At 43.3% G+C, this 17,586-nt stretch overlaps 1 protein-coding gene across 1 annotated transcript in view; it reads left to right on the top strand.

Annotated features, from left to right (window-relative positions):
• Positions 1-17,586, top strand: part of LOC112267393 (neurobeachin-like) — a 338,648-nt gene that overhangs the window by 150,277 nt on the left and 170,785 nt on the right.

Genomic DNA, 17,586 nt, shown 5'->3' with positions numbered 1-17,586 from the left:
TATTTACAACGACGACCTGGCGAGTGGCAAGTGCAGCAAAGGTCCTGTCAAACCTTGCCTTGCTTACTGAAAGAACACTACTCTCACTGAAACCATAGCTTGGCTTTCTTTATTGGATTTTGAAAACACAATACAGATTATTAAATATGTTCTCTACATACAGATGGCTAGCTATGTTCAGTAATGGGATGTTGTTTACTCACATCGATAGAAAACTCATCTGGATCATATTTTGAGTGCTTTAAAAATTGTACTGTGTTTTCAGATGTTTTTATTGACAAAATACAATACACCTTCATTTAGTTTGTAAGGAGAATTAAATTGATTGATTGATTGAGGAGTGTTTTAAAGACTACTTGTACTCTGCATGGGTTTTGTGGCGTGTAGATTTAGTGATTTCGACAGGCATCATCCCACCTGACAAACACAGCCCTGGAAACAGATGCACACTGACCGTCATTGGACCATTCATCTATGGGTGCGTCTGACTCCCAAATGGCACTCTTTTCCCTATATAGTGCATTACTTTTGAAAGAGGAATATTTTCCCATGCAGCTATACCTTACATAATGCATTACTTTTGTCCACGTTTAACCAGAATAGGTGACCAGAATATGGTGCCGTTTGGATTCAAACTATAGCACAGATTGAACTACAGTTGGAATTGTATTGTATTATAGATATCCTTAGCTACAGTAGCAACTGAATGTATTACTTCAAATCAAATGTATTTATATAGCCCTTCGTACATCAGCTGATATCTCAAAGTGCTGTACAGAAACCCAGCCTAAAACCCCAAACAGCAAGCAATGCAGGTGTAGAAGCACGGTGGCTAAGAAAAACTCCCTAGAAAGGCCAAAATCTAGGAAGAAACCTAGAGAGGAACCAGGCTCTGTGGGGTGGCCAGTCCTCTTCTGGCTGTGCCGGGTGGAGATTATAACAGAACATGGCAAGATGTTCAAATGTTCATAAATGACCAGCATGGTCAAATAATAATAATCACAGGCAGAACAGTTGAAACTGGAGCAGCAGCACGGCCAGGTGGACTGGGGAGAGAAGGGAGTCATCATGTCAGGTAGTCCTGAGGCATGGTCCTAGGGCTCAGGTCCTCCGAGAGAGAGAAAGAAAGAGAGAAAGAGAGAATTAGAGAGAGCATACTTAAATTCACACAGGACACCGGATAGGACAGGAGAAGTACTCCAGATATAACAAACTGACCCTAGCCCCCCGACACATAAACTACTGCAGCATAAATACTGGATGCTGAGACAGGAGGGGTCAGGAGACACTGTGGCCCCATCCGATGACACCCCCGGACAGGGCCAAACAGGAAGGATATAACCCCACCCACTTTGCCAAAGCACAGCCCCCACACCACTAGAGGGATATCTTCAACCACCAACTTACCATCCTGAGACAAGGCCGAGTATAGCCAACAAAGATCTCCGCCGCGGCACAACCCAAGGGGGAGCGCCAACCCAGACAGGAAGATCACATCAGTTCTCAACCCACTCAAGTGACGCACCCCTCCTAGGGACGGTATGAAAGAGCCCTAGTAAGCCAGTGACTCAGCCCCTATAATAGGGTTAGAGGCAGAGAATCCCAGTGGAAAGAGGGGAACCGGCCAGGCAGAGACAGCAAGGGCGGTTCGTTGCTCCAGAGCCTTTCCGTTCACCTTCACACTCCTGGGCCAGACTACACTCAATCATATGACCCACTGAAGAGATGAGTCTTCAGTAAAGACTTAAAGGTTGAGACCGAGTTTGCGTCTCGCACATGGGTAGGCAGACCATTCCATAAAAATGGAGCTCTGTAGGAGAAAGCCCTGCCTCCAGCTGTTTGCTTAGAAATTCTAGGGACAATTAGGAGGCCTGCGTCTTGTGACCGTAGCGTACGTGTAGGTATGTACGGCTGGACCAAATCAGAGAGATAGGTAGGAGCAAGCCCATGTAATGCTTTGTAGGTTAGCAGTAAAACCTTGAAATCAGCCCTTGCCTTGACAGGAAGCCAGTGTAGGAAGGCTAGCACTGGAGTAATACGATCAAATTATTTGGTTCTAGTCAGGATTCTAGCAGCCGTATTTAGCACTAACTGAAGTTTATTTAGTGCTTTATCCGGGTAGCCGGAAAAGTAGAGCATTGCAGTAGTCTAACCTAGAAGTGACAAAAGCATGGATTAATTTTTCTGCATCATTTTTGGACAGAAAGTTTCTGATTTTTGCAATGTTACGTAGATGGAAAAAAGATGTCCTTGAAACAGTCTTGATATGTTCTTCAAAAGAGAGATCAGGGTCCAGAGTAACGCCGAGTTCCTTCACGGTTTTATTTGAGACGACTGTACAACCATTAAGATTAATTGTCAGATTCAACAGAAGATCTCTTTGTTTCTTGGGACCTAGAACAAGCATCTCTGTTTTGTCCGAGTTTAAAAGTAGAAAGTTTGCATCCATCCACTTCCTTATGTCTGAAACACATGCTTCTTGCGAGGGAAATTTTGGGGCTTCACAATGTTTCATTGAAATGTACAGCTGGGTGTCATCCGCATAGCAGTGAAAGTTAACATTATGTTTTCGAATGACATCCCCAAGAGGTAAAATATATAGTGAAAACAATAGTGGTCCTAAACGGAACCTTGAGGAACACCGAAATTTACAGTTAATTTGTCAGAGGACAAACCATTCACAGAGACAAACTGATATCTTTCCGACAGATAAGATCTAAACCAGGCCAGAACTTGTCCTTCACCAACTTACCAAATGTTTGAGCATTGTGTATATATTTCAGCATATTCTACGGTATGTTTGATCATATGCCATGCCGTTCTGATTGAGAAATTCATAAAACAGACCAACAATAGTATAAGTAAAGTACCCATGGAAAAACATATAAGAATGAATTGTGGGCTGCTACTGTAGATTTACGTATTCAAATATTTATAGAATGTATCTCCAGGGATAGCATTAGTATTGGAACAAAAGGTTGCTGAGAGGGGGAGCATTGTAAATTATACTGAAAAACTTCAAACAAAATCCCATTTAATGGTGACCTGCTGGAGAAGAAAAATGCTGCAATATGTTCATGAGCTCAGGGCAGTGTAGCAGCTCAGCCTTATTCAATGCTACATTAACTTTCCCATTTATGCTGCTCTTGTAAAATAGAAAGCCCTCCAGCATTCTGAGGGGGCTGTCTGTTGTGTGTGTGTGTGTGTGTGTGTGTGTGTGTGTGTGTGTGTGTGTGTGTGTGTGTGTGTGTGTGTGTGTGTGTGTGTGTGTGTGTGTGTGTGTGTGTGTGTGTGTGTGTGTGTGTGTGTGTCTGTGTGTGTGTGTGTGTGTGTGTGTGTGTGTGTGTGTGTGAGAGAGAGAGAGAGAGAGAATGCTTGCCTGCACAGAAATTGTTTTTCCTTTAACCTTAAGTTCTGCCTGGAGACTAGCCAGAGGATATTGATCATCTGTGTGGAACGTTTTATCAACAGAATTATATATTTAATATACTCAGCCAGGTGAAACTACTGCTGATGGCTATAGTGGACATTTTGTTGCAGATTTTTACACAATTGTAATATTTTGAATTAGTAACATAATGCATTTTCAGATGTGTTCAGAAACCATTATGACATCTGATCGTTACACTGTGTGACAAGGAGACACTGCACACGAATGGAAAGCCAATGGCTACATCCCAAATGGTACCCTATTCACTATATAGGGCCCATTTGGCTCTGGTCAACTACATGGGGACTACATGGGGAATACATGCCATTTGGGATACATACAAAATCTCTCTGCGATCATATTACCTTTTATATGAATTAACTAGATATTCTCTGTTTATCATATATGCATAGTCACTTTAACCATATCTACATGTACATACTACCTCAATCAGCCTGACCAACTGGTGTCTGTATGTAGCCTCGCTACTTTTATAGCCTCGCTACTGTATATAGCCTGTCTTTTTACTGTTGTTTTATTTCTTTACCTGCCTATTGTTCACCTAATACCTTTTTTGCGCTATTGTTTAGAGCCTGTAAGAAAGCATTTCACTGTAAGGTCTACGACCTGTTGTAGCGCACGTGACAAATAAACTTTGATTTGATTTGAGATGAGGTGGTAGGTGGTAGGGCTGTTTAAGGCAGTGTGACCAGCCCAGTAGGTGGTAGGGCTGTGTTAAGGTGTGTGATCAGCCCTGTAGGTAGTAGGGCTGTGTTAAGGCAGTGTGACCAGCCCAGTAGGTAGTAGGGCTGTGTTAAGGCAGTGTGACCAGCCCAGTAGGTGGTAGGGCTGTGTTAAGGCAGTGTGACCAGCCCAGTAGGTGGTAGGGCTGTGTTAAGGCAGTGTGACCAGCCCAGTAGGTGGTAGGGCTGTGTTAAGGCAGTGTGACCAGCCCAGTAGGTGGTAGGGCTGTGTTAAGGCAGTGTGACCAGCCCAGTAGGTGGTAGGGCTGTGTTAAGGTGTGTGATCAGCCCTGTAGGTAGTAGGGCTGTGTTAAGGCAGTGTGACCAGCCCAGTAGGTGGTAGGGCTGTGTTAAGGCAGTGTGACCAGCCCAGTAGGTGGTAGGGCTGTGTTAAGGCAGTGTGACCAGCCCAGTAGGTGGTAGGGCTGTGTTAAGGCAGTGTGACCAGCCCAGTAGGTGGTAGGGCTGTGTTAAGGTGTGTGATCAGCCCTGTAGGTAGTAGGGCTGTGTTAAGGCAGTGTGACCAGCCCAGTAGTTGGTAGGGCTGTGTTAAGGTGTGTGATCAGCCCTGTAGGTGGTAGGGCTGTGTTAAGGCAGTGTGACCAGCCCAGTAGGTGGTAGGGCTGTGTTAAGGCAGTGTGACCAGCCCAGTAGGTGGTAGGGCTGTGTTAAGGCAGTGTGACCAGCCCAGTAGGTGGTAGGGCTATGTTAAGGTGTGTGATCAGCCCTGTAGGTAGTAGGGCTGTGTTACGGCAGTGTGACTAGCCCAGTAGGTGGTAGGGCTGTGTTAAGGTGTGTGATCAGCCCTGTAGGTAGTAGGGCTGTGTTAAGGTGTATGATCAGCCCAGCAGGCTGTTGGATCATACTTTCTGCTTTTGCCCGATGATGAATGTGCTCTGTATTGAGTTGACATCACAAAATCAATAGTGTTCAAGTGAAACAGTATAGGGTTGTATTGATCCGCTGTGCTAAATCAGAGCGAGAAACCTTTGATGCAGCTCTGAGACAGCTCCCCTCCTCCTTCCCCACCCCTCCCCCTCTTTCCTTCTTCCTCCTCTCCTCCCTCATCACAGCACCCTATCAGTTTGAGCTTCACACTGATAAATCAAGTTGAAAATTGGATGTTAGAATTTTCTCCACTGTGTGAGTGAGTGATTTTCTCTGGCCCCTCGTCCCTCTGCTGTGACCCCCTGACCCCTGTCACTGGATTATAAAGTTCAGCGTTGTCAAGAGAAAGGAGACATCAAGGCAAGGCTGATGAATTCATTCTCGGATAATACACACCGCCTTTAACTACCAGTCTTAAACTATGATAATAACCATGCAAGTTTGTATTTATCTTCTTTAAGGGCTCCGGGTGTCGCAGTGGTCTAGAGGCGTCACTACAGACCCAGGCTATATCACAGCGGTCTAAGGCACTGCATCTCAGTGCTAGAGGCGTCACTACAGACCAAGGCTGTATCACAGCGGTCTAAGGCACTGCATCTCAGTGCTAGAGGCGTCACTACAGACCCAGGCTGTATCACAGCGGTCTAAGGCACTGCATCTCAGTGCTAGAGGCGTCACTACAGACCCAGGCTGTATCACAGCGGTCTAAGGCACTGCATCTCAGTGCTAGAGGCGTCACTACAGACCCAGGCTGTATCACAGCGGCCTAAGGCACTGCATCTCAGTGCTAGAGACGTCACTACAGACCCAGGCTGTATCACAGCGGTCTAAGGCACTGCATCTCAGTGCTAGAGGCGTCACTACAGACCAAGGCTGTATCACAGCGGTCTAAGGCACTGCATCTCAGTGCTAGAGACGCCACTACAGACCCAGGCTGTATCACAGCTGTCTAAGGCACTGCATCTCAGTGCTAGAGGCGTCACTACAGACCCAGGCTGTATCACAGCGGTCTAAGGCACTGTATCTCAGTGCTAGAGGCGTCACTACAGACCCAGGCTGTATCACAGCGGTCTAAGGCACTGCATCTCAGTGCTAGAGGCGTCACTACAGACCCAGGCTGTATCACAGCGGTCTAAGGCACTGCATCTCAGTGCTAGAGGCGTCACTACAGACCAAGGCTGTATCACAGCGGTCTAAGGCACTGCATCTCAGTGCTAGAGGCGTCACTACAGACCCAGGCTGTATCACAGCGGTCTAAGGCACTGCATCTCAGTGCAAAGGCGTTATTCCCCACTACGATCCCGGGCTGTATCATAACCGGATGTGATCGGGAGTCCCATAGAACTGCGCACTGGTGGCCCAGCGTTGGCCAGGTTAGGGTTGGCCGTCATTGTAAAATAAGAATTTGTTCTTAACTGACTTGCCAGGTAAAATAAAGGTAAAATAAAAAAATAAATTTACTGCTGTCAATGTCATTTCTACTCTACATGACCAAAAGAATGTGGACACCTGCTCGTCCAAGATCTCATTCCAGAATCATGGGCATTGATAATATGGCGTTGGTCCACCCATTACACTGCCCAACTCCAATGAATGATCAGTAACATGTCAGATATTTGATTTTTTTCCCCCTTTATTTAACTAGGCAAGTCAGTTAAGAACAAATTGTTATTTTCAATGACGGCCTAGAACAGTGGGTTAACTGCCTTGTTCAGAGGCAGATTTTTTACCTTGTCAGCTCGGGATTCAATCTTGCAACCTTTCGGTTACTAGTCCAACGCTCTAACCACTAGGCTACCTGGCGCCCCACATTACAGACGGTTGGTTATTGATTACAGCTGCAGCCCGGGACTAGGCTCTGATACAACATCCATTATCATTAACTTCACTCTGCTCTGTGGTTTTAAGACATATTGTATGTGAGCGCGTAGATAAATAAACTACAGGACCAAAAGTCAAACACCTGCTCGTCAAACATCTCATTCCAAAATTCTGGGCATTAATATGGAGTTGGTATCTCCTTTGCTACTGTAACAGCCTCCACTCTTTTGGGAAAGCTTTTTGGGCACTGATGTTGGGCGATTAGGCCTGGCTCGGAGTCGGCGTTCCAATTCATCCCAAAGTTGTTCGATGGGGTTCAGATCAGGGCTCTGGGCAGGCCAGTCAAGTTCTTCCACACTGAACTCGATAAAACATTTCTGCATCGCTTAGTGCACGGGGCATTGTCATACTGAAACATACTGTTGCCACAAATTTGGAAGCACAGAATCATCTTGAATGTCATTGTATGCTGTAGCATTAAGATTTCCCTTCACTGGAACTAAGGGGCCTAGCCCCGAACCATGAAGAACAGCCCCAGACCATTATTCCTCCTCCACCAAACTTTACAGCTGGCGCTATGCATTCAGGCAGGTAGCGTTTTACTGGCATACACCAAACCCAGATTCATCCATCGGACTGCCAGATGGTGAAGCGTGATTCATCACTCCAGAAAACGCGTTTTCCAGAGTCCAATGGCGGCGAGCTTTCCACCATGCTTGTCATTGCGCATTGTGATCTTAGGCTTGTGTGCGGCTGCTCGGCAATAGAAACCCATTTCATGAAGCGCCCAACGAACAGATATTGTGCTGGTGTTGATTCCAGAGACAGTTTGGAACTTGGTAGTGAGTGTTGCAACCGAGGACAGCAACGGGTGTGGCTGAAATAGCTGAATCCACTCATTTGAAGAGGCGTCCGGCGTCCACATACTTTTGTGTGTGTATATATATATATGTTGATTTGATTTTTTTATAGTTCTCATGAATTGGAAAACACATTTCATCCAATCACACCAACCTCTGATCTACCAGGATTCTGGGAACTATCTTTTGTCACATGCATTTATTCAAGTTTGATACTTACTAGGTTGTGTTGCCGAGTGAGAAGTCTGCATCTCCATTAACACCAAAGGCCTCCCTTGTCCACCACTCTCGTCCCAAATGGCACCCTATTCCCTATATAGTGCACTACCTTTGACCAGAACCCTATGGATCCTGTTAAAAATATTACACTATAGGGAATAGGGTGCCATTTCAGACAGAAACCAGGCGTTCCAATATGGCTATCTTAACAGGATGTAGAGCAGGTGGAAGGAGGCAGACAGACAGACAGACGGACGGGGGGACGGACGGGGGCACAGACAGACAGACAGGACGTCCTTTGTTTCAAGGTGTCGCTGTTGACCCCAGCAGCTGACTAAACCTCGTCCCGTCCCCCGTCCCCACCCCTGCTCTCAAGACCTTAACCCAACCTGACTGAGCTATCGATTGTCAACATTGTAACATTGCTCCTGTATAATTACTTTTTCAGTAGTGGAGGGAATGGAGGAGATAGCGGTGGCATATATTGATCCTGGTGAGGAGAGTGGAACGGGCGTTTTCCCTTGACGAACAGAGTTTCATCTCTCTCTCTCTCTCTGATGAATGGCAATACTCTGCCTGTGGATAATAACTTAGTGATGGAATGGACCCTTCAGTCACTGGCTGCCTGGCTAAGCACTCCGCTGTCTCGCCTCGCCGGGTTATCCATTCTAATAGCAGCTCTGAAGAGCAGAGAGGAGAAGAGGAGGGGAAGATAGGAGAGAGGTAGATGAAGGTCTCTCTGGGTCCTGTGTGAAGGTATACGGAGGACCAGTGAATATGATCCTACTGGACATGATGGTTCATTTAGAAGATGAATGCGGCAGGAACCTTAACACAGCCTTGGTGATGTCTGTCCTCTACAACTATGTTTATTCAAGAGGGGAAACAACATATTTCATCATGGGGAGGTTAAAGAAATTAAGTTCCTTTGTTGTATCGTTCCTCTTTCTCGCCGCTCTCATTTGTTGTTGACCCACAGTACAGCAGCTCCTCCCTTGGGGCAGAGTTAACCTTGCAGCTTGATAATTACCTCTGAAGGGGAGTGTTCACACAATCATCAGTTAAAGGGGAGAAGAGAGAGCTGGGAGGTGAGCCCCACCTCTGATGAATGCTGAATGGTCCACGGAGCTGGCAGGGAGTGAGGGGTTCAGACATACTAAAACGCTGCTGTAGACTGTAGTCTCACTGTTACTGACTGTAGTCTGACTGTTACTGACTGTAATCTGACTGTTACTGACTAATCTCACAGTTACTGACTGTTAGTGACTAATCTCACAGTCACTGACTGTAATCTCACAGTTACTGACTGTAGTCTCACTGTTACTGACTGTTACTGACTAGTCTGACCGTCACTGACTGTTACTGACTGTCACTGACTAGTCTGACTGTTATTGATTTACTGACTAGTTTGACTGTTACTGACTATTCTGACTGTTACTGACTGTAATCTCACTGTTACTGACTGTTATTGACTAGTCTGACTGTTACTTACTGTCATATCATTGTTACTGACTGTAATCTCATTGTTACTGACTGTAATCTCATTGTTACTGACTGTCACTGACTAGTCTGACTGTTACTGACTGTAATCTCATTGTTACTGACTGTTACTGACTATAATCTCACTGTTACTGACTGTAATCTCATTGTTACTGACTGTAATCTCACTGTTACTGACTGTTACTGACTATAATCTCACTGTTACTGACTGTAATCTCATTGTTACTGACTGTAGATCTCATTGTTACTGACTGTAATCTCACTGTTACTGACTGTAATCTCATTGTTACTGACTGTAATCTCACTGTTACTGACTGTAATCTCATTGTAACTGACTGTAATCTCACTGTTACTGACTGTAATCTCATTGTTACTGACTGTAGTCTCACTGTTACTGACTGTCACTGACTAGTCTGACTGTTACTGACTGTTATTGCTGGTAGTCTTACTCTTTATACGTTGCTATGCATTCATTACACAAATTATCTTATTTCTGATGTACTGTCAGCCTTTTTTTCTGAAATTACACTTTACTTTGAAAAATGAAACTTGATACACCATCCATGGCCATATGGTTGCCAGTTGCCTCGTGTTGATGTGCAGTTTTATTTAGCTGAGTCTGTCTTTTGATATAGAACAATGTGTCACCATTGTGATCAAAGCCAGTCAGTGATATAGTACACTGATTGACAGACATTTTGTTTTCAGCCTTTCTTCGTCAATTAGATGGCTGAATGTCTTTTTATACCTGACCGGTTGAAACCTGTCTATCTGTAGGGATCCATCGACTATGCTGCCTTTTTTGGGAGATGTTTGAAAGCTGATGTTGAATGTTTCTGTATTTAATAAGTGTATAAAAAATATAAATATGTATTTAATAAGTGTATATAAAAAAATATATATATATATATATAATACTGCACTGTATTTTAGTGATATGATAGGTTTCAGAAGGATAATAATTTGGTAGATGATTTGGTAGAAGTACTTTCTAGGCTTGCAAAATTCTGGTAACTTCTCCAAATTTCTCAGGTTTTCCAGAAAACCAAGTTAGAAAATTCCCGGAATCACAAGGGAATACGCAGGAAATCCAGCATCCTCCGACCAGTATTTCTAGAAAACCTGAGAATTTGGAGGAAATTACTAGAATTTTGCAACCCTAGTATTTCCATGCTTACATTTCAGAACATGGTTGGCATGTCCCCAGAGCAGAATGGATTACTGTGTCATGGTAATACTGACCAGTGTATCATGTTAACAGTGACCCTAGTCTAGACCATAAACCATAGACAATGAATAGCTTCCTCTCATTGGTAGATGGACAGAGTGTGGATGGAGGAGAGAAGAAAGGACATTTGTTCTCAGAAGGACTTAATCTGAGAGCTCTGGAGTGTGTTTAGTGTCAGAGTCACACAGGGCACGGGGTTCAGGGTGCAGGGTGTGAGGCCAGGGCTCGGGGTGCAGGGCAGGGTACCCACTTCACAGAACAAGGGGTGAGTGGTAAGACACTAACCAGTCCTGCCTCTTTAAATAGACGAGTCACTGATTTGCTGCTATTTATTATAATTATCCCCCATTTATGTCTCAAATAGAAGCATTTAAAGAGAATATAATGGTGTTTTATTGAATCTTTCATTCCTTTTCTTTCTAATCTCTCACAATAGTCCTCTCTGTCAGGAGAAACTGGCTGATGCTGAAACCAGTATAGTTTTGTTCTAACTAAAACATGGATAGTGTTGTCCGAACTAAAACATGAGTAGCTAGGGTCCATCTGAAACATGGTTACTTCTGTTCCATCTGAAACATGGTTAGTTCTGTTCTAATTTAAACTTGTATACTTCTGTTCTATCTGAAGGATCGTCCCTCCAGAGGGTTATGTTTCATTTAGAACTATCTGTATTACCTCATTAGAAATAAACATGTTGAAAATAAACATCAGAACCATGGTCCAGTTTACCGCCATGTTTGAAGAACACTCTGGAGTAAACACTCTTAACGGGGTCTTTGACAACGTCGTCAGCTGTAATGGTTTGTTGATACTGTAGTTTGTTGATATAATGGTTTGTTGTGTTTCTAACAGAGATATGACCTTGATGGGGTCCAGCATACAACAGCCTAGTGCTAGTGATTGTATATGTCTCAAATGGCACCCTGTACCCTATATAGTGCACTACTTTTGACCAGGGCCCATAGCCTCAGTCTGGATATAGGCAGTTCTTAGGTAGTTATTGTAGCTGCACTTTGACAGACAGTGTTTTTAGTAGTTATTGTAGCTGCACTTTGACAGACAGTGTTTTTAGTAGTTATTGTAGCTGCACTTTGACAGACAGTGTTGTAAGTAGTTATTGTAGCTGCACTTTGACAGACAGTGTTTTTAGTAGTTATTATAGCTGCACTTTGACAGACAGTGTTTTTAGTAGTTATTGTAGCTGCACTTTGACAGACAGTGTTTTTAGTAGTTATTATAGCTGCACTTTGACAGACAGTGTTTTTAGTAGTTATTATAGCTGCACTTTGACAGACAGTGTTTTTAGTAGTTATCGTAGCTGCACTTTGACAGACAGTGTTTTTAGTAGTTATTGTAGCTGCACTTTGACAGACAGTGTTTTTAGTAGTTATTGTAGCTGCACTTTGATGGACAGTGTTGTAAGTAGTTATTGTAGCTGCACTTTGACGGACAGTGTTGTAAGTAGTTATTGTAGCTGCAATTTGACAGACAGTGTTTTTAGTAGTTATTGTAGCTGCACTTTGATGGACAGTGTTTTTAGTAGTTATTGTAGCTGCACTTTGACAGACAGTGTTGTAAGTAGTTATTGTAGCTGCACTTTGACAGACAGTGTTGTAAGTAGTTATTGTAGCTGCACTTTGACGGACAGTGTTTTTAGTAGTTATTGTAGCTGCACTTTGACGGACAGTGTTGTAAGTAGTTATTGTAGCTGCACTTTGACGGACAGTGTTGTAAGTAGTTATTGTAGCCGCACTTTCACAGACAGTGTTTTTAGTAGTTATTGTAGCTGCACTTTGACGGACAGTGTTGTAAGTAGTTATTGTAGCTGCACTTTGACAGACAGTGGTTTTAGTAGGTATTGTAGCTGCACTTTGATGGACATTGTAGCTGCACTTTGATGGACAGTGTTTTTAGTAGTAATTGTAGCTGCACTTTGACGGACAGTGTTGTAAGTAGTTATTGTAGCCGCACTTTGACAGACAGTGTTTTTAGTAGTTATTGTAGCTGCACTTTGATGGACAGTGTTGTAAGTAGTTATTGTAGCTGCACTTTGACGGACAGTGTTGTAAGTAGTTATTGTAGCTGCACTTTGACGGACAGTGTTTTTAGTAGTTATTGTAGCTGCACTTTGATGGACAGTGTTGTAAGTAGTTATTGTAGCTGCACTTTGACGGACATTGTAGCTGCACTTTGATGGACAGTGTTTTTAGTAGTAATTGTAGCTGCACTTTGACGGACAGTGTTGTAAGTAGTTATTGTAGCTGCACTTTGATGGACAGTGTTTTTAGTAGTTATTGTAGCTGCACTTTGACAGACAGTGTTTTTAGTAGTTATTGTAGCTGCACTTTGACAGACAGTGTTGTAAGTAGTTATTGTAGCTGCACTTTGACAGACAGTGTTTTTAGTAGTTATTATAGCTGCACTTTGACAGACAGTGTTTTTAGTAGTTATTGTAGCTGCACTTTGACAGACAGTGTTTTTAGTAGTTATTATAGCTGCACTTTGACAGACAGTGTTTTTAGTAGTTATTATAGCTGCACTTTGACAGACAGTGTTTTTAGTAGTTATCTAGCTGCACTTTGACAGACAGTGTTTTTAGTAGTTATTGTAGCTGCACTTTGACAGACAGTGTTTTTAGTAGTTATTGTAGCTGCACTTTGATGGACAGTGTTTTTAGTAGTTATTGTAGCTGCACTTTGACAGACAGTGTTGTAAGTAGTTATTGTAGCTGCACTTTGACAGACAGTGTTGTAAGTAGTTATTGTAGCTGCACTTTGACGGACAGTGTTTTTAGTAGTTATTGTAGCTGCACTTTGACGGACAGTGTTGTAAGTAGTTATTGTAGCTGCACTTTGACGGACAGTGTTGTAAGTAGTTTAGCCGCACTTTCACAGACAGTGTTTTTAGTAGTTATTGTAGCTGCACTTTGACGGACAGTGTTGTAAGTAGTTATTGTAGCTGCACTTTGACAGACAGTGGTTTTAGTAGTTATTGTAGCTGCACTTTGATGGACATTGTAGCTGCACTTTGATGGACAGTGTTTTTAGTAGTAATTGTAGCTGCACTTTGACGGACAGTGTTGTAAGTAGTTATTGTAGCTGCACTTTGACGGACAGTGTTGTAAGTAGTTATTGTAGCTGCACTTTGACGGACAGTGTTTTTAGTAGTTATTGTAGCTGCACTTTGATGGACAGTGTTGTAAGTAGTTATTGTAGCTGCACTTTGACGGACATTGTAGCTGCACTTTGATGGACAGTGTTTTTAGTAGTAATTGTAGCTGCACTTTGACGGACAGTGTTGTAAGTAGTTATTGTAGCTGCACTTTGATGGACAGTGTTTTTAGTAGTTATTGTAGCTGCACTTTGACGGACAGTGTTTTAGTAGTTATTGTAGCTGCACTCTGACGGACAGTGTTGTATGTAGTTATTGTAGCCGCACTTTGACAGACAGTGTTTTTTGTAGTTATTGTAGCTGCACTTTGACGGACAGTGTTGTAAGTAGTTATTGTAGCTGCACTTTGACGGACAGTGTTTTTAGTAGTTATTGTAGCTGCACTTTGACGGACAGTGTTTTTAGTAGTTATTGTAGCTGCACTTTGACAGACAGTGTTTTTTGTAGTTATTGTAGCTGCACTTTGACGGACAGTGTTGTAAGTAGTTATTGTAGCTGCACTTTGACGGACAGTGTTTTTAGTAGTTATTATAGCTGCACTTTGACGGACAGTGTTTTTAGTCGTTATTGTAGCTGCACTTTGACAGACAGTGTTGTAAGTAGTTATTGTAGCTGCACTTTGATGGACAGTTCAGTCTTAAACAAGCCTCTAAAATCATCTGCAGGCAGTAAAGGGCCTGATAGACACCATGTATTACTTTTAGCCTGCCCTGTTCCTTCCTTCCTCTCCTCCTCCTTCTTTCCTCTCCTCTCCGATGAATAACCTCAATGGAAATGGGAATAAGTAGAGTCATGTCATTGGTGTCCTGTGGTCGATTTTGTCAAAAAGGACATTGTACAGACTTCAGTCACTATACAGTGAGCTCCAAGTGTTGGGACAGTGACACACGTTTTGTTGATTTGGGACTGTACTCCAGCACTTTGGATTTGGAATGATACAATGACGTGCACACCGTCAACTTTAATGTGAGGGTATTTTCATCCATATCGGGCGAACTGTTTAGAAATTACAGACCTTTTAGTACATAGTCCCTCCATTTTAGGGGACCAAAGTATTGGGACAAATTCACTTATGTGTATTTAAGTAGTCAAACGTTTAGTATTTGGTCCCATATTCCGAGCACTTTATGATTACATCAAGCTTGTGACTCTACAGACCTGTTGGATTCATTTAGAGTTTGTTTTGGTTGTGCTTCAAATTATTTTATCCCAATAGAAAAGAATGGATAAATAATGTATTTTGGAGTCACTTTTATTGTATATAAGAATAGAATATGTTTCTAAACACTTCTACATTCATGTGGATGCTACCATGATTATAGATAGCCCTGAGTATAATCTGGAATTATAGTGAGCGAGAAAGTGTCAGGCAGACATACAAATATTTAACCCTGAGACAAGCTAACCTCTCACAATTACAGTAACAGGGAGGTTAGCATTTTTGAGGGGGTATGATATACAGTTGAAGTCGGAAGTTTACATGCACCTTAGCCAAACACATTTAAACTCAGTTGTTCACTATTCCTGTCATTTAATCCTAGTAAGAATTCCTTGTCTTGGGTCAGTTAGGATCACCACTTTATTTTAAGAATGGGAAATGTCAGAATAATAGTAGAGAGAATTATTTATTTGAGCTTTTATTTATTTTATTGCATTCCCAGTGGGTCAGAAGTTTACATACACTCAATTAGTATTTGGTAGCATTTCCTTTAAATTGTTAATCTTGGGTAAAATGTTTCGTGTAGCCTTCCACAAGCTTCCCACAATAAGTTGGGTGAATTTTGGCCCATTCCTGCTGACAGAGCTGGTGTAACTGAGTCAGGTTTGTAGGCCTCCTTGCTCACACACACTTTTTCATTTCTGCCCACATATTTTATATAGGATTGAGGTCAGGGCTTTGTGATGGCCACTCCAATAGCTTGACTTTTTGCCACAACTTTGGAAGTATGCTTGGGTTGTTTTGTATGCAGTTTTTTGTTTTTTTACGTGTTATTTCTTACACTAGTACCCCAGGTCATCTTAGGTTTCATTACATACAGCCGAGAAGAACTACTGAATATAAGATCAGCGTCAACTCACCATCAGTACGACCAAGAATATGTTTTTCGCGATGCGGATCCTGTGTTCTGCCTTACAAACAGTGTAATCGAGTGGATCACATGCAGCGACCAAAAAAAAAACGACTCAGAAAAAGAGGGAAACGAAGCGGTCTTCTGGTCAGACTCCGGAGACGGGCACATCGTGCACCACTCCCTAGCATTCTTCTTGCCAATGTCCAGTCTCTTGACAACAAGGTTGATGAAATCCGAGCAAGGGTAGCATTCCAGAGGGACATCAGAGACTGTAACGTTCTCTGCTTCACGGAAACATGGCTAACTGGAGAGACGCAATCCGAAGCGGTGCAGCCAGCGGGTTTCTCCACGCATCGCGCCGACAGAAACAAACATCTTTCTGGTAAGAAGATGGGCGGGGGCGTATGCCTTATGGCCAACGTGACATGGTGTGATGAAAGAAACATACAGGAACTCAAATCCTTCTGTTCACCTGATTTAGAATTCCTCACAATCAAATGTAGACCGCATTATCTACCAAGAGAATTCTCTTCGATTATAATCACAGCCGTATATATCCCCCCCAAACAGACACATCGATGGCTCTGAACAAACTTTATTTAACTCTCTGCAAACTGGAAACGATTTATCCGGAGGCTGCATTCATTGTAGCTGGGGATTTTAACAAGGCTAATCTGAAAACAAGACTCCCTAAATTTTATCAGCATATCGATTGCGCAACCAGGGGTGGAAAGACCCTGGATCATTGTTACTCTAACTTCCGCGACGCATATAAGGCCCTGCCCCGCCCCCCCTTTCGGAAAAGCTGACCACGACTCCATTTTGTTGATCCCTGCCTACAGACAGAAACTAAAACAAGAAGCTCCCACGCTGAGGTCTGTCCAACGCTGGTCCGACCAAGCTGACTCCACACTCCAAGACTGCTTCCATCACGTGGACTGGGAGATGTTTCGTATTGCGTCAGACAACAACATTGACGAATACGCTGATACGGTGTGCGAGTTCATTAGAACGTGCGTTGAAGATGTCGTTCCCATAGCAACGATTAAAACATTCCCTAACCAGAAACCGTGGATTGATGGCAGCATTCGTGTGGAACTGAAGGCACGAACCACTGCTTTTAATCAGGGCAAGGTGTCTGGTAACATGACTGAATACAAACAGTGCAGCTATTCCCTCCGCAAGGCTATCAAACAAGCTAAGCGCCAGTACAGAGACAAAGTAGAATCTCAATTCAATGACTCAGACACAAGAGGCATGTGGCAGGGTCTACAGTCAATCACGGACTACAGGAAGAAACCCAGCCCAGTCACGGACCAGGATGTCTTGCTCCCAGGCAGACTAAATAACTTTTGCCCGCTTTGAGGACAATACAGTGCCACTGACACGGCCTGCAACGGAAACATGCGGTCTCTCCTTCACTGCAGCCGAAGTGAGTAAGACATTTAAACGTGTTAACCCTCGCAAGGCTGCAGGCCCAGACGGCATCCCCAGCCGCGCCCTCAGAGCATGCGCAGACCAGCTGGCCGGTGTGTTTACGGACATATTCTATCAATCCCTATACCAGTCTGCTGTTCCCACATGCTTCAAGAGGGCCACTATTGTTCCTGTTCCCAAGAAAGCTAAGGTAACTGAGCTAAACGACTACCGCCCG

The sequence above is a fragment of the Oncorhynchus tshawytscha genome, linkage group LG14 (genome assembly GCF_018296145.1).
Source record: "Oncorhynchus tshawytscha isolate Ot180627B linkage group LG14, Otsh_v2.0, whole genome shotgun sequence".
Classification (NCBI taxonomy): Eukaryota; Metazoa; Chordata; class Actinopteri; order Salmoniformes; family Salmonidae; genus Oncorhynchus; species Oncorhynchus tshawytscha.
The sequence above is the reverse complement of the archived record's forward strand: the minus strand, read 5'-3'. Positions and strand labels throughout refer to the sequence as shown.